The sequence below is a fragment of the Sus scrofa genome, chromosome 3 (assembly GCF_000003025.6).
Source record: "Sus scrofa isolate TJ Tabasco breed Duroc chromosome 3, Sscrofa11.1, whole genome shotgun sequence".
NCBI lineage: Eukaryota > Metazoa > Chordata > Mammalia > Artiodactyla > Suidae > Sus > Sus scrofa.
Genome location: NC_010445.4, coordinates 13038337 through 13062783, shown reverse-complemented (window position 1 = coordinate 13062783; position 24447 = coordinate 13038337).

Here is a 24447-nt window from a genome sequence, read left to right as displayed (position 1 = left end):
GTGGAGGTGCCGGTTGGACCCCTGGCCCAGCACAGTGGGTTAAGAATTCAGCATAGCTGCAGCTGTGGCACTGCAGCTCTGGCTCTGATTTGATCCCTGGCCTGGGAAATTGCAGATGGCATGGGGTGGCCAAAAAAGGGGGAAAAAAAGGAATGAAGTAGCAATACAGAGGGGCTGGGGACCTCTGGGATTGGACATCGTGTGGGCTTGGAAAGATTGCTACCCTGAAGAAAATCTGTGTTCTATCAGATCTATTTATGAAGAAAGAAATCATGACTGTTGAGTAGCTTAATCAAAGTATCAATGTATCTGTCACCGCCTGATCAATTTATAGCAAAATCCTACATACATCACATCAGACTGACTCTTTAGAAGTAAAATTGTCACCTCTTTGCATTAGTCAGCACAGCTAAATTATGCCAAGGTGACAACCACCGCCCCCTGCACCAAATCTCAATAGCTTCATATAAACAACAGTTTGCTTTCTAATTCCTGCTGCATGGCCCACATGGATTATCAAAGATTTCTGGCTCATGGCCCTTGAGGACATAGGCTGATGCTGAAATATGGGGTCTCCTTGTTTGCCGTTACAGAAAAAAGGAAACTGGATGATCTCATACATGTAATTCAATGCATGGGCTTAAAAGTGACACGGGTCCCTTCCATACGCATTGGTCAGTATTTCACATGATACCACTTAACTCCAAGGCAGCAGGGAAGAGTCATCCCTCCATGTACGCAGAGGAAGGGAGAACCAGATAGAAGAGCTCTTGAAAACGCTACTGCGGATACTAACGCTACATTTACACCATCATGTATTTAAGCTCAATGCTCTTCAACAGTTAGAAAGGCTTTGGACTGCCCGTAGCAGAAAACCTGGCTAGAGGTGGATTAAGTTGTAAAGGTATTTAATTTTTTTCAGAGAACAAGAAGGTGCATGGTTCCAGGGTGGCTGCAGCTGCTCCAGCATGCCATCAAGGAATGTGAGCCTTTCCGTCTTTTGCTGTACCACTCTCAGCATGATCACTTTCTATGTTCCAGGTAGTTCCTTATGATCTGAGGATGGAGACTAGAGCGCCAAGCGTCAGGGCCCCACTCCCTGTGCTCAATGCAGGGGGATGGGACAGGGAGGAAGGCAAAGGGTCTCCTTTGATTACAAGGAGGATCATTTTTCCTGGGATCCTCCCCAATCACACCTCTCTTATGGTTCATTGGCCAGTACATATCTCAAGGTCACTCTCAGCGCTAAGGACTCTTGGGAATTGTGTACCTGGCAAAAAAGAATAGGCTAGTCTTTCCTGGCCTAAATCAATCCTAATTTGCCCCAGGGAGGTGACATGCCACCCCATTTAAAGCTGGAGTTTTGGCAAAAAGAAAGAAGAGTGGATACCTACAGGAAGACACCTGGCCAGAGCTTTCTAAGGATTTCTTTTGTCCAGAGCACCTGGAAGCAGGAATGTGTTCATCATGTAGCACCTGTGTCAACTGTGGATTGGTGGGTGCCCCAGAGCCTGACCCCCACAATGAGTCAAGGCCTAAAACTGACCCCATAGAGCCATTGGTAGAATTAACCCCTGGTCATTCACATCAAATTCATCTGCCATCTCCCTTCTGCACAGCTAGTGGGCACGGTCCACCTCTCTGTAGTACAGCTGGGGTGTGGGTGGGAGCCCCATCGGACTGGCCAGACACACAGTCAACAGTCAGAGAAGTTCGGGAACAGAGGCAGGACTCAGTTTGCAGCAGTGCATGGAGTAATTTGCTAGAGGAGCTTCCCCCTGCCCCCATGCTCTCTCAATAATAACAGCAGTAAGATGCATGCCAACAACGTCCTGCAAGATACTCTTCTCTGTTAATCTAGCTCCAGTTGAAACTTACATCACATCACATCCTGAGTGTCTGCAGAGGGCTGCCAAAGCATTGTCTGTGCGATGTGAATCCCTGGCCCTCGTACCGAAACCTCTGGGCAGACGCCTCTTCTGGTCTCAATGTGATAGCGGCATTTGAGTCTCACACACATATTTTGTTTTGCCCTTATGCAGAGCCGCTTCGGCAGGATGACTGCTCTGAACTCATGAAAAACAATGGCAAAACAGAGGTTATTTTTTCTTCCCCCTCATCAAATCTGCAACATCTGGAATTCTAGCTATCTGTAAGGATATTACATATTTAGTCTTAATGCAACATGGGGACTGATTAAAGCCAAACCATAGAACATAATTAGAGGAAGCTTTAATTGAAAAGACTTTTTATCTGTGGCTTATGTAATATTAGTGTGTGTTGTGCATTTAACATTTTTCTTAACCAATTTTATGTACTTCAGTTTAATGTGGCGTAACCAATACTCTTGACACTTTTCTCTGTAACTTGTACACACAATTGAATTCAATCGCCCATATCATTGTATTGGGAGTTGTCCCAGATTGAGCCCAGTGAAGCCTTTTGGGGCCACATGAGGGGTACAAGTTGGGAGATGTGATCAGATGAGTGTTTCCAAAAGATCAAGGACTCCTTTATTTTTTATTATTTTAATTTATTTTTATTGAAGTATAGCTGCTGTATAATATTACATAAATTATAGGTGTATAATAGAGTGATTTGCAATTTTTAAAGATTATGCTCCATTTATAGTTATTATCAAACATTGGCTATATACCCTGTGTTGTAGAATATATCCTTGTAGCTTATTTTATACCTAAGAGTTTGGACCTGTTAATCCCTTACCTCTCTCTTGCTCTTCCCACCTCCCTCTCCCCACTGGTAACTACTAGTTTGTTCTCTGTATCTGTGAGTCTGCTTCCTTTTTTTCTTTTTCTTTTTCTTTTTTTTTTGTCTTTTCGCCATTTTGTGGGCCGCTCCCACAGCATGTGGAGGTTCCCAGGCTAGGGGCTGAATCAGAGCTGTAGCTGCCGGCCTACGCCAGAGCCACAGCAACGCAGGATCTGAGCCGCATCTGCAACCTACACCACAGCTCACAGCAACGCCGGATCGTTAACCCACTGAGCAAGGGCAGGGATTGGACCCACAACCTCATGGTTCCTAGTCGGATTTGTTAACCACTGCGCCATGACGGGAACTCCTTTTTTTCTTATATTCTTATACTAGCTTGTTGTATTTTTAAGAGTCCACATATAAGTGATAGCATACAGTATTTGTCTTTCTCTGTCTGACTCATTTCATTTAGCATAACGCCCTCCAACTCCATTCATGTTGCTGCAAATGGCAAAATTTCATTCTTTTTATGGCTGAGTAATATTCCATTGAATATATATTGTCAACTAAAAAACTACACAACCTGAAAGTTGAGAGTTGTTTTATTTGGGGTGAAAGTAGGACTTAAGCCCGGGAGACAGCATCTCAGGGAGCCCTGAGAAACCGCTCTGAGGCAGTGAGGGAGGAGCTAGGGTGTGTGTGTGTGTGTGTGTGTGTGTGTGTGTGTGTGTGTATACATATATATATATGGGTTTTTGAAACAAAGGACAGGTAGCAGGAACAAAAGAAGCCTGGGCTCACTGAAATCCTTCCTTTGATATGGAGCTCCGCTGTGGGGGCCAGTATTCTGAGTTTTCACAGTCTGCAGGACTCACCAGGAGGTGACTGCATTTACAGGGGATTGTGACATTCTTTATCCTTGACTACAGACTGGACTGAAATACCACCCAAAGGGGAAAAGGGCGAACATCAGGATATGATGAAGGTGAGGGGGAGGTGCATGCAGCACACACACATCTGACAAAGGTTTGTTGCGGATCTCCTGAGAGTCACAACCAGTCACAAGGAGCAGACATCACCACGAAGGATTCTAGTGTTTTTCTAGATATGAGGAGATGCAAGAACTGGGCAGATAAAAATCTTCCCCTAAAAATACTTGACTATCCGAAGGCCTGTTCTTCCAGTTTTCCTGGTGCACAGAGCGCCTCACTCCTGGTCTCCACGCTGAGCTCCACTTGGGGGGGGGGGGTGCTGCAGGTTTGTAGCTGTGGTGGCTCGTGTTTTACTAAATGTAGAAGCTGATGGCAAGAGTCAAACTTCAGTTCACAATATATACACCACAAAAATAGCACTGGACTTCCTGTGTAGGGAGTAGAATGGAAGGAGGCAGGAGAGAGGCAGGTGCCTAAAGGGCCAGCACCAACAGGGAATAGGTGGGGGTGCTGACTAACAAGAGGCTGGGTAGACAGAGATGGGGGGGAACAGGTGTAGTATGACATTCATTGTCAAGTCCAGGTGGAGGGTAAGGGCCTTTTCCTTACCAGGTTCTTTCAACTCTTCTTTATATTTGGAAGTTAAGTGAATGCATAAAAAGAATGGATCAGTAAACAAAAAGCATAGACCAATTAGAAGGGCATTGCAGTAGCCCAGACAAGAAGTTGAAGGTTTAGCTTATGTTTTAAAAAAAAAAAATTGGTTGCAATTTGAACCAAGAGGTAACAAGCCCAGCAAGAGAGAAATGGTTTGAAGTGAATTAATTTTTGTAATGTGTCTGCAAATCCTTTCTGGCCATGCAGACAGGACCTGGGCTTCTTGCTTATAATGCTCTGATCCTTGATTATTGACTCTGGTCTGATTTTAGTCTCAATCTACATCTTTGCTTGCTTTTCTTTTTATTTTTTTCAGGGGGACAGGATATGACATTGCTTTTTCCCCAAGGTATGCAGGGAATAAATGAAAATCTTAAAAAAATAGATGCTTTTCCCTTTAGGCCAATTGTTTTTGCATTGAAAAAAAGTTGTTGGGCTTCTTTGAAAAGGCAAGGAAAGCTTTGAATCTCCCAGATAAATGCGTCTATGTCCCTATGAGGAAATTTGCATTCCCTGGGGGCCGAGGTGCATTCACTGGGACTAAGGTTAGAACTCCGGCCTTTGTCCCCAGGAACATGGAACGGTTCCTCCGATGGCAGGCATTGGCGTGATCCCTCCCAGCCTGAGCATCAGTGTAGGCTATTGCCTGATACAGAATGTTCTACGAGCAACAGGAAAATAAGTAGAGCAAGGCAAGTGCAGGGGCTTCTGTCATTTCATCTCAGGGAAATGGCACCATCCTGCTGCAAGCCTGAAGGTGGCCCAATTAGCATACGGTAATTAGAATCGCTGCAATAATGCTACCTCCTCATTTTCTTTTGTGGGCACCGTGGAGGCAAGGATGCTACCGAGTGGGCCATGAGAGGCAGCAGATAAAGCTGTGCGTTTGCACTGCTTACCCGGCTGATGCATGGAGTGGGAAGCCCTCAGCTTCTCTGAGGACAGAGAGAGAGAACGGAGACTGGATGGAAGGAAAGGCAAGAAGGAAATCAAGGCAGGAGAGAACTGTTCCCACATGCGGGGACGGGGGCGGGGGTGGTTGGCTCTGCTCCCTCATCTGTCCTCTAAATAGAACAACGACCGCCCCTAATCCTCTTTCCTTGGTGAAGGAGCGAGTCTCCAAGAGCAGAGAGCCCCTGGGTGAAGTAGTGCGTGGAAGGGATCCCATCGGTGGGAGGGGGTGTGTCGATGGGGCCTTGCGTGTCCCTGTTCTGGAAGGGCCTCCTTCCTTTGGTCATCCCACTTTACCCAGAGCAGGAGCAAGTGTCCCCTAGAAGTAGACCCAGAGTCACAGTGAACTGCACTGAGACCGGGTGGCTGGGTGCATGTGTGTGTATGTGTGTGGCTGTGGATGCTTAGGAGTGTGATTTCGGATGCAGGAGCATCCCAGAGGCAATGAGCGCACAAACCTGTGGGTCAGATGTGTGACCTTGCTCGCCTGAATCTGAAGGGCGTGACCGAGATTGGGGTCGGCACCTGGTCTTCCTGGGTTAGGGTTTGAAAGAGCTGGTACCCAGGTGAAGCTCCTGCGAGGCTCACCTGGCTGCCACTTCTTCCATGCCCTTCTTGCCAACCTTTTAACCACCAACCTCTCCCCAAATTGGCTGGCAGCAAATCTTGATCCAGGCTTCATCTTCTCATCTTGGCCTTCAGAACTTATAGATTTTGTTGTCCATGCCCGCCCCCCGCCTCCGTGGCTTAGCAGCTTTGGTAAATTGTGGTCCCAACAGCTTATAACAGACTTTTACAGAAATTGTGCTTCACACGTGTGTTTTAAGAGAAGAATTAATGCCACAGCCTCCATACACGAGACCTTATATGCGTACCTCTGCTAAAACAAAACCAAGAAATAAAGCCCAGGGTATCTCCTGTGGGTTCATGGTACATACACTCCAGTTTCTGTAGCAGGACACTTGGGACCCGCGTGATAAGTGCACGAAGCCTGCGTTTCCCAGCTTCCCCCCCGATCACTCCAGCTGCCAGGAGTCCTCGCTGCTCCTCGCATTCCTCCTGTTGTATCGTTCCTCGTCACGTGTCCTGCTTGAATGGCCCTTCTTTTCCCTCCCAGCTGCTAAAATTCTACTTTTTCTAAAGCCTTACTCACCTCAGCCAACACCTCTCCAAAAAGTGATTCTTCCCTTCATCCCAAGCGTCAGTGGTGACTTCTTCCTCTCGGACTTTTATCGGTTTCAGTCTTCTAATGCCTCCTTTATCCGTCTGTCCGTCCACCCATCCATTCATCCATCCAAGCACCCACTCATCTACCCATGTCTCCCTCTCTCTATCTGTGCAGTCTTTCAGAAAATAAATGCCATGTGTTAAGGTGGATGCTGGGGACGAGCAGGTAACCAGACACGGCTCCTGCTTCCACATAGAGTTTATAGTCTAGAGGGAAAATAAAAGCGAGAACAAAAGTGATTAGGTCATCACATTTAAAATGGAAGATGCAGAGGCAATGAATCTGTGCCTTTGACCCCAAAGAGAGCTAAGTCTGAAACAAGAGACACACATAGATAGTGATCTCTAAGACAAGATTCTTGGGGCCGTCAGATAAAATATGGATAAAATGTCACGGAATCGCAGAAGAGGAAATGATTATTTCTGCTTGGAGATCCAAGAACCGACACATGAAAGAGAAAATCCATGAGCTTGATTTATGGGAAGGGGAGCAGCTTGACGCGAAGGATCCAGCCGTTCCATTCAGAAGGATCACAAGAGCCAATGTGTTTGGGGAACAAGCCAGAGGTTTGTTGTGGCTGGAGGTGGGGTGGAGTGTGTGGGTCAAAAAAATGCCTTTGTCTCAGGTCCACCATCAGCCACCAGCCGGCATCTCTCCTTCCGTCCACGCCGCACTTTGGCCGGACCCCCGTCTGTGCTGCCTGCCTCAGCCAGCCCTGCCACGGGAGCAGCCCTATCATGGAGTCAGCCCTGCCATGAGTGGGAGGCTCTCTCTGGCCCCGGGGCACATTCCTCTGTGTGGGCTGACGTTCTGGAGGCTGCCTGGGTCCTTCCCGCACCCAGGAGGCACCGAGCCCTGGTTCCCTCATTGCTGTCACCCCATGTAATCATCGCCATGTGCCCACTATGGAGCTACACCATTGGGAGCAATGGAAAGAGCTTGTCATGGGCGTGGAGCATCTGTTGGGTGCTTTTCTCCACTACATTCCTCCCATTTTTTGGGGGGGGGGGCAAAAATAGTGTTCTTGCGGAAGATCAAGAAGCCAGCTGGATTCTAGACAGTGTGCCTTGGAAACTTGAGTCAGCTGTTGAGGTCCTGCAGTTTGGAGGGTCTGTCACCCAATGGGCTGCTCTCAGCTTCCCAAATGGTCTATTTTAGGCAGAAGGGGGAGCAGAAAGCTTTTAGCTACGAGTCGATGAGGGAAGATTTTCAGCACAAATGATTCACTCTAAGGAATGTGCAGTTATTTAAAGGGCTCGAGACTCCGACATTCTTTCGCAGTAATTCAGGCCTACTCAGGAATAGGGAAGCATAAGAAAGACTTATTTCCGGCCAGGGTTGATTGAAACGATGCGTGGCTAGTTCTTAATGCAGTGAAAGAACAGGCAGGAGAAGCATCAAATGCATTATCCGCAGCGAGGCTGGCTGTTTTTGTTTTTGTTTTTCAGACTATCTGGCCTTAAATTCATCCTGAGAAGAAATCTCATTTTCCACCATTGTCCCTCTCTCGCTCTTAAAGCAAAGAATGCTGCCTTGAAATGACCCAAGGCACAGGGCTGAGCGTGCACGTACAGTATCTCATTTAGTCGTCGTAACAAGCCTAGGATGTAGGGGCAAATGCTATTCCATCAATAGCCGTTGGTTCAAGAGGTCACATTTCTTGCAAAGATCTGAACCAAGCTTGGCTGTTATGTCCAACTTAGTTCTCTTCCGTGGCGCATACAGAACCAAGGCTGCTTTCTCAAAAAGTTGAAGACAGACGTCAGGGCCCTGCCTGGTTTCCTCTTGCAGCTTGTTTTGGTCTTTCCCCCTGGTGTCAAATTATTTAAATCTAGCTAAGTCAGTCCCTTTCTTCTGGATGTGTTCCAGAAGGTTCCCGTTCTTAGGTGGGCATGATATTTGAAGCGTGTTCAGAGGAACGGGGCTGCAGAATGGAATGAATGTTTTCCTTTAGTCTGGATATCCTCCTAGGAATGCAGCCACACCAAGCCGTTGAGAAGTTGGTCACTAACTTAGCAGGGTCTCGACAGCAGCACCAACACCAGAAGGGAGGAAATGGTTTCCAGGAAATAAGCCAGAGCGTGGTGGGCAGACGGCTGTCTGCCTGCATCTGCTAGCTACTTTTCTCCTGAGTCTCTAGTCCACCGAGTCCTGATTTTCCTGGGGGACATTTATGGGCTGTGGATTGGGGAAGAAAGCTCAGTGGCTCTCCTCTTTACCAAACTCTGAACCTGAGCAAATTTATGCTTCAGTTATTTCCTTTGTGTGACATTTGGCAAGTCTGGGGTATCAATGGCAGTTAATGCGTATGAAGCCTGGACAAAGTGCCTGTGGCAGTGTTGACAAATCATGGACATTATTATTATTCATTCTCTTTCTCTCTCTCTCTCTCTCTCTTTTTTTTTTTCATTTTAGGGTTGCTCCTGTAACACATGGAAGTTCTAAGGCTAGGGGTCAAAACAGAGCTGCAGCTGCCAGGCTACACCACAGCCATGGCAACACTGGATCTGAGCTGCATCTGTGACCTACACCGAAGCTGTGGCAACGCCGGATCCTTAACCCACTGAGCAAGGTCAGAGATCGAATCTGCATCCCCATGGACACTAGTTGGGTTCTTAACCTGTTCAGCCACAATGGAAACTGCTTAGTTCCCGTCTTGGTTCCGAATAGGGGAGAGATATGTGACCTTTGATGGAAGGGCCAAGATGGCAAATGGGGTGGCCCTTGGTGACTTACTTACTGAGAGGAGCAAAACCCAGCCTTCTCTGCAGGGTCCTTGAAGCCATATGCATGCAAGCGCAGTGCGCCGAGGGCAGCTGGGCACAATGTTTTGCCCGGAGGGAGTGTGGATAATAACTTGAGTTTTAGCCAGGAGTGCGGAGCACATAAGGTAATGCAGGAGGGGCGTCTGCAAATGAGGGAAGGGAGGCAAAAGTGGTTTGTAAACTGTAAAGTGCGGGCCACGTGTTTATTGTTATTTTCACATGGTTCATTCTGTCTCTGGAATGCACAAACCTATTAGATCAACAGTTAAGACTTTCTTGTAGAAGGCTACCATATGCTGGCCAGGCTGCTGGAAGCCAGAGAAGCATTTTTCTCAGAAAGAAGTGGCTGAAAGCCCATGGTCTTTATTGATTGACATTCGCAAGCCGTAACTTCTTATCTCTTATGCTCCTGATGTCATGGTGTCCGTTTGTGTAATACATCAGTCTGGTCAGAATGGATGCCAAGCCCCACGTAACTAGAGAGGGAGTGTTGATTTGTGTTGAAAAGTCAGTTGGGAACCCACGTTCCTAGGCTCCGTTGGCTCCATCCTCCCTGTCCCTGTCCCTATGGAAAAGAGAGGCCAGCATGGCTCTCTGTAGGGTCCCAAGAATGAATCATTTATGCCGTCAAAGTTCTCTGCCATCCTTGGATACTACATAAATGCGAAGTATAATCATTATGAATTATAAGTGAAGCAGACGGAGGTTTTAAATTAAATAGCACCATTGTGTTATTTTTCATCAGGATTCAGAGCAGCCGACCTTCCCAGCAGAAGTAACTTAGATAATTTGATTCTCTCACTTAACCAGGACTGATCACTGCAGGGATAGAAATTAATTTCTTGAAAAACAGCTGCGGGTTTTCCTCCCCACCAGCTTCTCTCTCGGCTTTGCAGATGCAGCCATAATGAAACTAGGCTGGAGGTTCCACTGGGGGACTTGCTATTTCAAAGGAGACCCGAAAAGTGGTTCTCCTGCTTTGGGTTTACCTGGAAAATGACGGGAACACCTGAGTGCCTTCTGGACCACGACCGTCATGGTCACGTCTGCCCAAAGCAGCTTAAACGTTTAATGGGACTAGTTATGCACAAACCAAATGATTTGGAGCTTTAGTAAAAGAAGACTCAGTCTAGCCGATGATTTGCCTGAATTCACCCCTTCCAAACCATCCTGGTATGGGATAGAGTTGGCACTGCCAAGATCCATTATGGGCCCCCCTCCCCCGCCAGCGAAATTGACAGGAAGGTGATGCGTGAGTTGAGCTAAGCCTTTACAATGCTGTTGACAGATTCTGCAGAATGTAGCAGAATGACAGTTTGGTGTCACAGACTTGGTCTTAGGCTGACAGCCTGGATGAGGAGCAGGAGATACGAGCTAGGACAGGGAGAAGGCTGGGCGGGCCTGAGGAAGATGGACACTAATGTTCGCTGAATGCACAGCCCATGCCAGTGACATCCCACTGTTGGCTCATCCTTGGCTTCTGCCACTCAAAGCTGTGCGACCTCAGGGGAGTCACTTCACCCCTCTGAGCCTGAGGGTTTGGTTTTGGTTTTTTGTCTATAAGATAAAAGCAAGTTTGAAGACCCCCTCTCCCTCTGGCATCGCCTAATGCCATCTGCAGGTCCTAGATGCAAGAAGGAAGAGGGATCTAAATTTCCCCAAAGAATGTGTGCGGTGGGACACCAGCCAGCCTCAGGGTAGGGTCCTGCCATATTCACAAGCCTCCTTGCCTGTTCCCCTAACGGTCCTCCACCTTGCTGCTTGGACATTAGCTCTCCAAGTAATCAGCCACAACTCAGATATTCTCAAATGGAGCAGGTCTGAAAAGCAGACTGGAAAATACACTTGTGGGTAGGTGCATGGGGAATTTTCCCCAGACTACAAAATTTAGGTTATCTTTGTTGCTGACATTGGGGAAGTATGTGAGGCAGACAGCACATAAAGAAGATGGCTGTGTGTACTATAGGCTTATGGGACAGTCACATCAAAACAACTCATTATGGTTAATAAACTCCTGTTCCTGGAGTTCCCGTCATGGCTCAGTGGTTAACGAATCTGACCAGGAACCATGAGGTTGCGGGTTCGATCCTGGCCTTGCTCAGTGGGTTAAGGATCCAGCGTTGCCATGAGCTGTGGTGTGGGTTGCAGACACGGCTTGGATCCCGAGTTGCTGTGGCTGTGGTGTAGGCCAGCAGTTACAGCTCCGATTTGACCCCTAGCCTGGAAACCTCCACATGCCACAGGAGCAGCCCTAGAAATGGCAAAAAAAAAAAAAAAAAACCAAAAAACAACTCCTATTTCTTTATTGTGCCCCCAGCCACCCTGATCCAATACTGAACATGGTTCTAATGTGACTTCTTTCTCACATTCAAGGTGGCCTTGAAATTTGTGTTCCCCGGAGCTGATTCCACTTGAACATGATGCTTCAGTACAGTTTGCTGGCAGAGGGAAGAACAGAGTGTGGGGCAGGGATGACTAGCTTTTCCGCCAACATTTGTGTTTCCACTTCCATAGGGTGGGGTTATTGCTGGGAGGGGACTTCCCAGAAACAGCCTCATGGCCCTCATGGGTGTCTGCGTGTGGCCATGTGCTGAGGCCAGATCACGGACAGAACGGGAATAAGGTTGACTGATACCACTTATGAAGCATTGCTCTCTCTCCTTTAGTCTGACCTGGATCAGGATGATGAGAAATGCTTAGGGGTTGGCAGAACCATCAGGTAGAAGGAATTTGGGTCCCTGAATCACTGTGTGGAGGAGAGCCCCTGGCCAACCGGGAACATCCGCCAAAAATAAACTTCTGTTTGACCAAACCATGAAAATCAAATTGTTGTTGCTGCAACAACCAGCCATACCCTAATCTATCCAGTGTGATTTGCTCCAGTTCAATTAATACCTTAGGAAGGTGGGAGATTATGCTTTTCCCCTACCTTGTTAACTTAAAAAGGGACATGTAGAAGCAACACTAAGTAGTTACGTTGTGAGCCTCACAGCCACAGAAGAGAAAATCATGGACTTGGAGAATAGACTCGTGGTTGCCAAGGGGGAGGGGAAGGGAATGGATGGATTGGGAAGTTGGGTTAATAGATGGAGACTACTGCCTTTGGAATGGATGAGCAATGAGATCCTGCTGTGTAGCACTGAGAACTATGTCTAATCCCTTCAGATGGAGCATGATAATGTGAGTTACATGTATGTGCAACTGGATCACCATGCTGTACAGCAGAAAAAAAATATATAATGTATTAGGGAAATAAAAAAAGGAACATGTTATGAATGACCTCCAAATAATTTTAGCTTTTCTTCCAGTTTCATTTTGCTATATCCATCTATGGAGAAAACAGCTTTTGCAGCTTGTTTTGGTCCCTCTTTGGAGAAATAGCTCATTGAATAAGAATGTAAACTTCATGGGAAGAGGGACCATGACTTTCTGGTGTATGACCATATTCCCACCAAACCAGCACCTCATGGGCATTCAATAAATATTTTGTGGAATGAATGAGATATAAAAGTTCCAACTGTATTTGACATACACACCTCACAATGCAGTGTCAATGTCTCCTTACAATAACCTTTATCTCTGAACTCCTTTCTCAGGCAGACTGCTCTGCTCAGAGGGGTGGTTGGGTATGGTGGCTAAGAGCTTGGCCTATGACATCCACCTGTCTGGGTTTACCTGTGGGTCCACCTCCCTGGCTCTACCACCAGATGTGTGACTTGGGGCAAGTGGCTGGTCGCTTTGTGCCTCCTTTTTGCCTCTAAGATGGGAACAATCACAGTGCCTGTCTTGTTGGGTTGGAGTGAGGCTGAAATGCTTAATATATGCAAGGCTCTTAGAATTGTGCCTTGTAAATGACACACCTTGATCAGGGCGGTCCTTTCCTACGTTATGTCTTTGCTTATGCCCTTCTTTGATGGTTCACTTTGTACGTCAGTAGGGCTGGGCCAGGAGATGGCCAGCTCTGTGGTTAGAACTTATTTCTGGCTGTGTCTATGGGGGTGTTTCCAGAAGAAATTTGTATTTGCGTCGGATGGCCCAACCCAATGCCATGAGCCATGCAAAGCATTAAGGGTCTGAGTAGAACAGAAAGGTGGAGGAAGGAAGAATTTGTTCTCTGCCTGGCGGCCAGAACTGAAGCACCAAGTGTCTGTTGCTCTCAGCCTTCCAGGGTCTCAGACCTTCAGACTCAGATTGGAATCTCTGCCCTTGGCTCTGGCTCTTAGGGGCTTTCCTGGGTTTCCAGCTAGCAAATAGCTGGTCATGGGACTTCTCAGCTTGCATCATCACAGGAGCCAATTCCTTGTAATACACTTCATCTTACATAGATTTCTTGCTAGTTCTATTTCTCTGGAGAAGCCTAACTAATTCACCTTAGGACACTCAACCAGAATCCCTTCCTTCCTCCCCTTCATTCAAGGATCTGATTAGATTCTACTTTCTCCATAAAAACTTTCCTTGTCAGCTACTCTAGAAAAGGACTGTCCATCTCCTGAATCCATTATTGTATTCATCACCTCTCTGGATCCGTGACCCTGGTTAGCTACTCGTGGTACCCATAGTATTCTGTATTGTGACTCCTTTTCACTCCCATGACAACCCCTGACCCCCTAGTGCTTGTCCATCTTTGAAGTGACCGCAGTGCCTAGCTGGAGTAGGGCAAGAAGCCTTTAGTTTACATCTTTATGAAATGAGTTTCTTGGCTTAGGAAGCCCCCAAACAACCCCCAACTCAGGGGATCACATGCACATGATTTACTGGGGATGTGCTCCCAGGGAAATCAGTAAGGAAATAGGAGAATCAGAGCAGGGAAGGGGAAGAAACTACACAAGGGTGCGATTTCAGGCAAAATCCCAGCCTGATTCTTCAGGGGATCTCTGCAGTGTGGAATACACCTCTGAGTTTGAACTGACTTGAGGCACAGAGCTGGGCTTTCATCCTCCCACACTTTCTGTCCTTGGCTGAGAGCATCCTGAAGTGGGGGCCGGTGTAAGGTCCTAGGCAGAGCCACTCTCTGTCCAGGTGGGCATCTCTAGTAGCCCTCTGATGTCCTCTGTTGAGAGCTGCAAGTGCTGGGTATTTGACACAGAGGAATCCAGAAGCCAGGGTGGGGGCATGAAGAAAGTGAAAGGGATCCAAGGGGATGTGGCTGGAGCATTGACAGTGTCATCTCTGATTTGTAGGGAAATATTTTGTTTTAATTTGTGATATAGTTTACTATTGAGCATCAAGGATTTTGTTCAGTTGCATAGGTTAGATGAAAGGCAAAGTGCTAATTTAGCTGGCCAGCCTTCCCTGGTGCCTTCACACCTCCACCGCCACACATTCAGCGCACTGGATAGGTACATGGATGAGCACACTGAATTATTCTGGCTCCATGTGAACCCAGCCTTGGGCTTGTCGAAAGTTCTGTTTAGGACAGGGGCTTTTTGAGCTTCTCTGATTCTTCTTTGCTTGCATACAGTTCTGATGTGGCAAGTCATTCCATTTCAGTTTGGTAGAGCATGGAAACATTGACAGGGGCTGGAAGATGAGTCTGGAAGTGGAGGCAGGGAGCAGATTAAGGTGGGGACTCAGAACCCAAACTTTAAGCCTGGAGGGGATGTCATTCACAGGGAGACTGTGACTTCTAGCCTCATGGGACGATCACAGGGTGTCCTTGTCTTCTGCCTGAGTGCTGTCTATCCCTTCCAGGCATGGACATCTCAGGGAGAGGGGAGTTTCTTGCTGTTCCTCTGATTCTTACATGCATTCTTCCTGGCAGAGCACTGTGGACGCTTGCAGCTGGACAAACCCTTTCTAACACACTCTCTGCTTTGCCTTCTGGCGCTGCTGCACATCCTCCTTCAAAGATACATTGAAGGCAGGCTTTACTAAAATGGTGGCCCATCTAATGGAGAGAGATATCCCGCCTGGAGCTGAGTGATGGATCTGGGCTACACAGAGGGAAGATGAGTGATGCGGGTTGGAGAGCGTGGGGAACCATGACAGGTCAGCAAAGTACAGGCAAGAGGGGCCAGAGTGACTGGACAGTGCAGAGAAGAGCATGCTGAGATTGAGGAGAAAATAAAGTCAACCAGAAGGACACAAGAGCGCAATGAGAAACAAAACCATTCAGTTTAAGGGGATACTTTTTCAAAGTCCATTCCCCTGTTTCTCTACTTTAGAACCCACTCTTCCCCCCGACCCCAACTCTAGTCTGCAAAGAGATGTTCAAAAAAGATTGCAAAATTTTGATACTCTTCCTATTGAGAAGTGGGGTCAAGGCCCCTTCATGTTGAGTCTGGACGGGCTGATATAACCAGGACGCTGCTTCAGCCAAGAGAAAGAAGTGCAAGGGATGGCACACACCTTCTGAGGCTAGCTCACAAAAGGCCAGTTTCTCTGGCAATGAGGGTTCTCTGGGGAAAGACATATGTCACCTAAATCTGACTACCCTGAGACCCTCATGCTGGAAAGGCCATGTGCAGGTGTTTCGCTGATTCCAGGTGGCCGTTAGCATTAACCGTTAGCCATGTGCATGCGCCGTCTCGAATGTCCAGCCCCATCAAGCCTTCGTATGACTGTGGCCCCAGCCAGCATCTGAGGACAACCATGTGAGAGATCCCAAGCCAGAACTTTCTAGTTGAGCCTTCTCCCAATTCCCCCAATTCCTGATCCATGAAACGGTGAGAGATGGTTGTTTCAAGACTGTAAATTTTGGGGTGACTTGTTAATCAGCCATGGCAATCAGAACAGGAATCATGACAGCAAGTGCTGCAGGTGATGGAGAGCCCCTGGGTGAAACAGATGTCCTGTGAGGTGTCCCACAGGACAGGAGGTCTCCCTATGACAGGACATTCTGTGTCATGCCCTCTTCATGCCTAGTCAGCGTGTGAGCACCAGCCTTCTCCCATCAGCATGGATTTGGCAGTTATGATTCATATTTTTCTCATGTTGTCATCTGCACTTATTTGAGGTCAAGTTTAAAGGGTTTGACTGACATCTTGTTTCTTTCTACTACAAAATAAGCTAATTTCTTTAGTCTCACCCACTATTTCTCTGAGAAAAGTTATTGATTGTCACAATTCTCTAGACTGGACAATCGATACACACCAGTTTAAAGGAAAGGAAGTGACAGATGGGAATACCATTGAGTAATGCTCTACTTGATGGTATGCTGTGATAATCTAGCTTTTAGAAAACTATGCTTTTCTAAGAAACCAAATGCAAAAGCACTAGGGGATTTGGTGTCAAGATGAATAGTAATGTGTTTGTGGATTGACATTTGAAGCTTCTAATTATCAGAATCATCGGTAAACCCAAGACCTGCTTGTCAGAGAAGACCCAGGTTCTGTTCTTGTGGCATCTTAGCCAAGACACTTAACCTCTCTGAGTTTAATTTTCCCTGATGCGTGAGACGGTAAGCCAAAAATAAAATAAAGAAAAAACACTGGAATTCTGGAATGCTTATGATGGAAGACATATGTGAAGTTATCATTTGATTCAGTTATGATTAGAACTGATGGCATGCAATAGAAAAGTCTGACATTAGGGTGGTTTGAGAAAACTAGAATACTCTTTCTCTCTAAAGCTAAGGTAGTCCAGATACTGTTAGTCCAGGGCTAGAATGGTGGCTTCTCCAAGTTATCAGGCTCCAGACTCTGTCTGCCATCTCTGGTGTGTGACTCTTTTCCTCGTGTTCTGATAAGGCAGCCAGAGCTCCAGATATCATATCTGCATTCCAGGTAACGTAATGAGAACATAGGTTCTTAGGAAAGAAGAGCTATTGGAAGGTAACCAGTAACCTCTCCTATCATGAAGAAACAAGAGAGCCAAACAAATCCAATATGATTAGTGAGTTACATCAATTAAGTCTGAAAAACATTAAATGTCTGGGACTCAGAGAGGGGATAGAAAAGTTATATGGTATCTTTTTTTATTCTTTTAGGTCCACACCCGTAGCATCTGGAAGTTCCTGGGCTAGTGGTTGAATCGGAGCTGCAGCTGCCTGCCTATGCCACAGCCACATCAATGCCAGATCCAAGCCGCATCTGCAGCTTAACACCTCAGCTTGCAGCAATGCCAGAACCTTAACCCACTGGGCAAGGCCACGGATTGAACCTACATCCTCAGAGACAACATTCGCTCCTTCACCTGCTGAGCCACAACAGGAGCTCCATTATATGGTTATCTTAAGTGAACCCTGAAAATTTAGGTATCCTGGAAATAACCTTTCCTTTTATTTTACTTTATTATTATTATTATTTTTTCTTTTTAGGGCCGCACTTATGGCATATGGAGGTTCCCAGGCTAGGGGTCAAATTGGAGCTACAGCTGCCGGCCTATACCACAGCCGCAGCAATGCAGAATCCAAGCTGCATCTTCAACCTACACCACAGCTCATGGCAATGCCGGATCCTTAACCCACTGAGTGAGGCCAGGGATTGAACCCTAATCCTCATGGATCCTAGTCCGGTTCGTTAACCACTGAGCCATGAAGGGAACTCCAAGCTTTCCTTTAAAAAAAAAAAAAAAAAAAAAAAAGTTCAATTTAGCTAAAGTAAAAAAGAGACTATTTAAAAAATAGCAATTGAATGAATTCAGAATGCTGGCTACCAACGAAGCTCATTTTCAAAAGTAATTTAAGACTGAGAAAATTCAACTATTTCCCTTCAGATGGTTTTGTGCAGATTGATACAACTCAGATTCCTAAATTGAATTTCCATGTTGACCTTTATGAGAATTAAGTGTCAGCTCTCTCCTTGTTGGTTAATAATGATCACTGTCATGATTCTAGAATAATCCACCTGGTATTGTATCTTTGTGTGTGTGCATGGGGTAGAGGTGGGGTTGCTGAGAATGACTCAGAACCACCATAGAATTTTTTGCAAATGAGAGTTCCTGTCACGGCACAGTGGAAACGAATCTGATTAGGAACCATGAAGTTGGTGGTTCCGTCCGTGGCCTCACTCAGTGGGTTAAGGATCTGGCAGTGCTGTGAGCGGTGGTGTAGGTCACAGACATGGCTCGGATCCTTCATTGCTGTGGCTGTGGTGTAGGCGGGCAGCTGTAGCTCCAATTGTACCCCTAGCCTGGGAACCTCCATATGCTGTGGGTGCGGGTCTAAAAAGCAAGAAAAAAAAAAAAGAAAAAAAGATTGCATTGGAAAAATAACTATTAAAAAAATAATAGGAGTTCCCGTCGTGGCGCAGTGGTTAACGAATCCGACTAGGAACCATGAGGTTGCGGGTTCGATCCCTGCCCTTACTCAGTGGGTTAAGGATCCGGCATTGCCGTGAGCTGTGGTGTAGGTTGCAGACGCGGCTCGGATCCTGCGTTGCTGTGGCTCTGGTGTAGGCTGGTGGCTACAGCTCCGATTCAACCCCTAGCCTGGGAATCTCCATATGCCACAGGAGCGGCCCAAGAAATAGCAACAACAACAACAACAACAACAACAAAAGACAAAAAAAATAATAATATAAGATCACAAAAGTAAAAAAAAAATGTCTTTGCAATGGTGCCCATCCCTGTGACGACCTCCTAAATTAGAGTGTATTGACAATAATGAGGGTAGAGGGCATGCAGAGTTTTAAAAAGTTTGCTAGAAGAGTCTCATGGATTCCTTTAGGTCCCTGCCCACCACATAAGATCTGCTGAGGTGGCACAAAGTAATCATCAGATGTAGCATCGAAAGCACATTAAGAGTTAGGAGTTCCCTGGTGGTGCAGCAGATGAAGGATCCAGTGGTGATGCTGCTGTGGCTTGGGTCACTACTACAGTGCAGGTTCGATCCCTGGCCTTGGAGCTTCCAAATGCCACTGGTGACGTGGCCAAAAAAAGAAACGAAAAGAAAAGAAAGAGCTCACAACATTGAGGTGCCATCACAGTTGCCGCCTAAGGGTGTCGCTAAGGGGAGGAGAGACTTGGGCTCCGTGACTCCAGCACGCTGCAGAGCAAAGCAGATGGTTCCATCTAGACAATATGATTACTGTTGCCAAAAACAGGGCATGTGGTGATGGAAGGGCTGTGGCTCCTGAGAACAATATCAACCTACCAACAACAAATTGTATTAAGCCCCTATTAAGCCTGATACAGAGGAAAATAAAAAGAAAATCCGGGCATAGCATCTGCCTTCAGGCTGAAGGTCCTACCCAGAGGTAAACAGGTGAGCAGTTAATAGAGCAGCAGTAGGTTTGGCCCTGCAGAGTGCAAGATTAATTTCTAAATCTATTCTCCGTATATCAAATATACCAGGGGCCCTAAGGAAGATGCTGACACCACAGCTTCTGGGCAAAGCACTTGGTCACACTGTTTCTTGATCCCTTCCTACTTACTGCGGGGTGGGGGAGAGGCACACACATTATTTGTTGGCAAAATTCTGCTTCCTCTTCTGTGCTCCTCTTTGCAGTCACAGTGGAGTGTGTGGGGGGTGACACTCACAGCTGGCTTTTGTTAAGCCCGGGTGACCAGATGTCCCTGTACTTTTCCTGCATGGAAACTCTGGAGGCGGGAGGGGCGGGGGGGCGGGCGAAGGAATCTCTGATCCTCGGATTTGGAGAAATGGCTGAGTGTGTCAAATCTTCCCCTACGCCCAGGGCTTATTAGAACATGCTGTGAACTTGTTCTCTCCCGCAAGGAGGAACAAAATATTCACACTGGAGAAATTCCCAGAGGCAATGATGTCGACCCCAGATCTACAACTATGAGCATCTTCCAAGGCTCCTCTCCCTGCAAGGGACCTTGGCTCGATGCTCGGAAACTAGAAACATGTGAAGAGCTTGGCTCTGGAGTCACATGACCTGCTTCTAACTCCTGGCTCTGCCCCATAATTAAGAGCAATTGTGTCACTTAAACATTCCATGCCTGAGTTTTATCACCTGTCAAGTTGGAGTAGCATTAATACCTGCCTCATAGATTTGTGGGGATGCATATTTCTTAGACCAGTATCTGGTGCTCAATAAAAGTTAGCTCTTGGAGTTCCTGTAATGGCTCAGTGGGTTAAGAACCTGGCACTGTCTCTGTAAAGATGTGGGTTTGATCCCTGGCCTTGCTCCCTGAGCTAAAGATCTTGTGTTGCTGCATGCTGCATCGTAAGTCACAGATGCTGCTGGGATCTAGTGCTGCTGTGGCTGTGGCCTGTGGCTGCAGTTCCAATTTAACCCCTGGCCTGTGAACTTCCATATGCTGCAGGTACGGCTGAAAAAAAAAAAAAAGGAAAGAAAATAAAAGTTAGCTCTTAACATTATTTGCTTTCTAATAGGGTGTTTGCGTAACGCTATGAACACAGAGCAGGAGATTTGGGTTGGGAATAGAATTGGTAGGCAGGCAGGTGCATGTTGAGTTTATGTATTTTTTTTAAGTTTTTTTGTGGTTTACCTAGAAGGGCAATCAGCAGTAGGCAAAGCATAAGAGTAAAGCATTGTGAAATCAGCCAATATACGCTAATCTATGTTTGTGGTAGGTAGAATTCCAAGGTGGCCCCCCCAAGGTCTCCACCCTCTGGTGCATAATCCCCTCCTCTCAGGTGTGGATGGGACCTGAGTGTGATGGGATATCATTCCATGATTCTCCCACTTTATATGGAAAGGGATGTGGCTGACGTACAGGCAGACCTTTGACCTATTGAGGGCTTCATTTCCAGGCCACCGCCAAGTGAATATCACAATAAAGAGAGTCATAGAAACTTCTTGGTTTTCCAGTGCATGTACGCCTTGATACACTATACTGTAGTCTATGAAATGTGCGATGGCATTATATCTAAAAAAAAAAAAAAAAAAAAAAAGCGTACATATCTCAATTTAAAAAATGCTTTATTGATTAAAAAAAAGTGTAACCATCAACCTTCAGTGAATTAAAATAACATCAAAGATCCCTGATCACAGATCACCGCAATAAATACAATAATAATGACAAAGCTTAAACTATGGAAAGAAGAGTTGCCAAAATGTGACGCAGAACACCAAGTGAGCAAGTGCTGTTGGAAAAATGGCAGCAACAGACTTGCAGGTTGCCACCATGCCATGGCATGTGGAAGTTCCCAGGCAGGGCGTTGAACCCAAGTGACAGCAGTGACAATGCCCGATCTTTAACCCACTGAGCCGCAAGGAATCTCTGCCACAACTTTTAGTTTGTGTGAAACACAACATCTTCGAGGCGCAATAAGAAGAAATCTGGCTATAATGTAGCCTCCTGATTAGTTGGCTTTAAGTTAATCGGTAGGCAGATGATCTGGGTGGGCCTTTCCTAGTCAGGTGAACCCTTTAAAGAGTCTGAGCCCCTTCTGGAGGGAGAGGAGTACCAGGCAAAGCAGCTTTTCTGCTCCGGGTGTTGGCGATGGAAGGAGCCACCTGGTAAGGAAGGCAGGTGGCCCCTAGGAGCTGAGAGGGACTCCTGGATGACATCCAGTAAGGAAATGAGAATCATTCCTGCAACCACCAGGAGCTGAATTCAGCCGACAACATGAATGAGCTGGAGAGATTCTCCTCCAGACCCTCCAGAAAGGAACACGGCCAGCCAACACCTTGAATTTGATCTGGAGGAATCCTGAACAGAGCACCCATCCATGCAGCAAGACTTCTGACCTATACCACTGGAAGCTAGTGAATTCGTGCTGCTGTTAGGCTGTTAAGTTCGTGGTCATCTGGGATGCAGTCATAGAAAACTATCAGTCAGAATGAACAGACGAGACTTTGGACTTGGATGGTTCTACTGGCATCCTACGTCTGCTGTGGTGAATCACCACCAATGGTAGCTACAAACAGCCTGAATTTATTACCTCACCGTTCTGAGGGGCAGAGGTCTGGCATGGGTCTAATCAAAGTGTCCTAAGGGCTCTTGTTCCCTCTGGAAGCTCTAGGGGCGAATCTGTGTTCTTGCCTTTTACACATTCTAGAGACTGCCTGCGCTCCTTGGCTCACGGCCCCTTCCTCTGTCTTCAAAGCTAGCAGTGATGGATGGCTTTATGGAATCACATCCCTCTGACCCTGACCTTCTGCCTCCCTCTTCCACATCTACGGATCCTTGTGATTACATAGGGCCCACTCACATAATTAGGGACAATCTCCCAAATTTATCTTATTTCATTTATTTATTTTTGGCGGCACCTATGATGTGGAATTTCCCAAGCGGGCGATCAAACCTAAGCCACAGCAGTGACAACACCAAATCCTTAACCACTAGGCCACCCGGGAAGAACTCCTCCCTATTTTAAAGTCATCTGATTAGCAGCCTTAATTCCCCTCTGCTATGGGGACATGCTCACAGGTTTCAGGAACTAGGGTATAAATGGCTTTGAGGGACATTATTTCCGTCCACCACAATAGTCATGGGTTCAAAATTTTGGTTTGGCCAATTACAGATGGAGCAGTCCAGGGAAAGTTACTTAACATCTCTGAACCTAGTTTTCTTAGGTGTAAAATCAGGACACGGACAGTTACTTGTGTGTTTCTTCAGAGGATCAGAGATCAATGGTGAGGGGTCCAGCCCAGTGCAAAGGGATCACTGACATTCCCTGAGTGGCTACTCCAGTTGTCTCTTAATTTTCTGTGGCAGCGGGTAAATTTTGATGATCATTATTCCTTGATTCTACTGTTTTAGTTTTTTTTTTTTTTTTTTTTTTTTTAATGGTATGTGGCCCCAAATGACCACATTACTTAGGGATGTTTTTACTGTTCATCTGGCTCTACTGGCATCAGGTTGATACAACAACAGCCACATGAAAGGCTGATCCCCTTTGTCTTTCTGGTTTCCTCCAAGCCCTTCTTAGGGGGCACACACAACCCAATTCAGACTGTGGGTGCCCAGGCTGAGCAATGGGCTGACTGTTCCAATCTCTCGGGGAAGCCTGCCTTGACAGTTAATTAATTCAGGATTGGAGTTGTGAACACTGTTGACCTTGCTAAGGTTCATGGTGGAAGGACAGACGTCAGGGAACAGGATTGCAGCAGAGGTGCTGATTGCCTCCGTGAAGCACATGGCCATGGCCTTGGGGGTTATATGTCAAACAGCCCTGAGTGGATACCCTGTTACTTTGTGGTGATGGGGGCCAGGATTGGGGAAATAACTCTCGCGTTATTGGGAGAAGAGTGGCGAGATTTCTCCGAAGGTCTCTCTTGGTAAAGAGTGCAGGCAGGTGAAACCAAGGCATTTCATAGCCTTGTCAAATGTAGTACTGACACTGTGTGTATACATACATGTGTGTGCATATGTGGCTGTGTGTGTGTGTGTGCATATATTAGAATGTGGGAAGAAGCAGGCGATCATGACATGCTAGGGTAAGGCAGTCTCGCCAGCTTCAGGGGATGAGTTGAATTCAAAGAGATTATTGTTTTGTCTTTGGCTCTTTGAATGATGGTGGAAGGTCAGCCATGGTCGGGAAGTGTTCTGTGTGCTTCACTGTCAGTGTGTGGCCCTTGCTGGTATCTCCGTTGCTCCAGACTGTCTTTCAAATTTTGCTTCTGGCCTCCTGAGTTTTGAGGGACCCTTTTAGCACCCCTTTCTGGCTTCCTTTACTAGGATTCTTGTTTATTTCTGCTCATTTCTTTGATTTTTTTTTTTTTTTTTTTTTGTCTTTTTAGGGCTGCACCTGTGGCATATGAAGTACCCAGGGTAGGGGATGAATCGGAGCTGTAGTTGCTGGCCTATGCCACAGCCACAGCCATGCCAGAACCAAGCCATGTCTTTGACCTACAGTGCAGATCATGGCAACACCAGATCCTTAACCCACTGACAGGGCCAGGGATCAAACCTACGTCCTCATGGATACTAGTCTGTTTCACCACCGCCCAGCCACAACAGGAACTCCTCATTTCTCTGAACTTTTAACCTGTTCCTCTGCAGTTTTCTGTAGGAAGCTCCCATTTTTAGCTTCGGTTCCAGGTAACTCACTGCCTGCAATGGCCATAACCACACTTAAACAGCAGGCACTCATTTCTCACAGTTCTGGAGGCTGTGAAGTTCACAGTCAAGGAGCTGGCCAGTCTCGTTCCTGGTGAGAGTCCTCTTCATGGCTTGGAGACAGCTGCCTTCTCACCAGGTCCGCACAGGGTGGAGAGAGAGACTGAGCTCTTTGTGCTTTTTCTTACAAGGGCACTAATTCCCTCAAGGGGACCCCACCCTCATGACCTCATCTAATTACCTCCCAAAGGTCCACCTCCAAATCCCGTCACAGGGAAGGTCACGGCTTCAACACAGACATCTGGTCCAGAACATGTTCCAGGTTGAA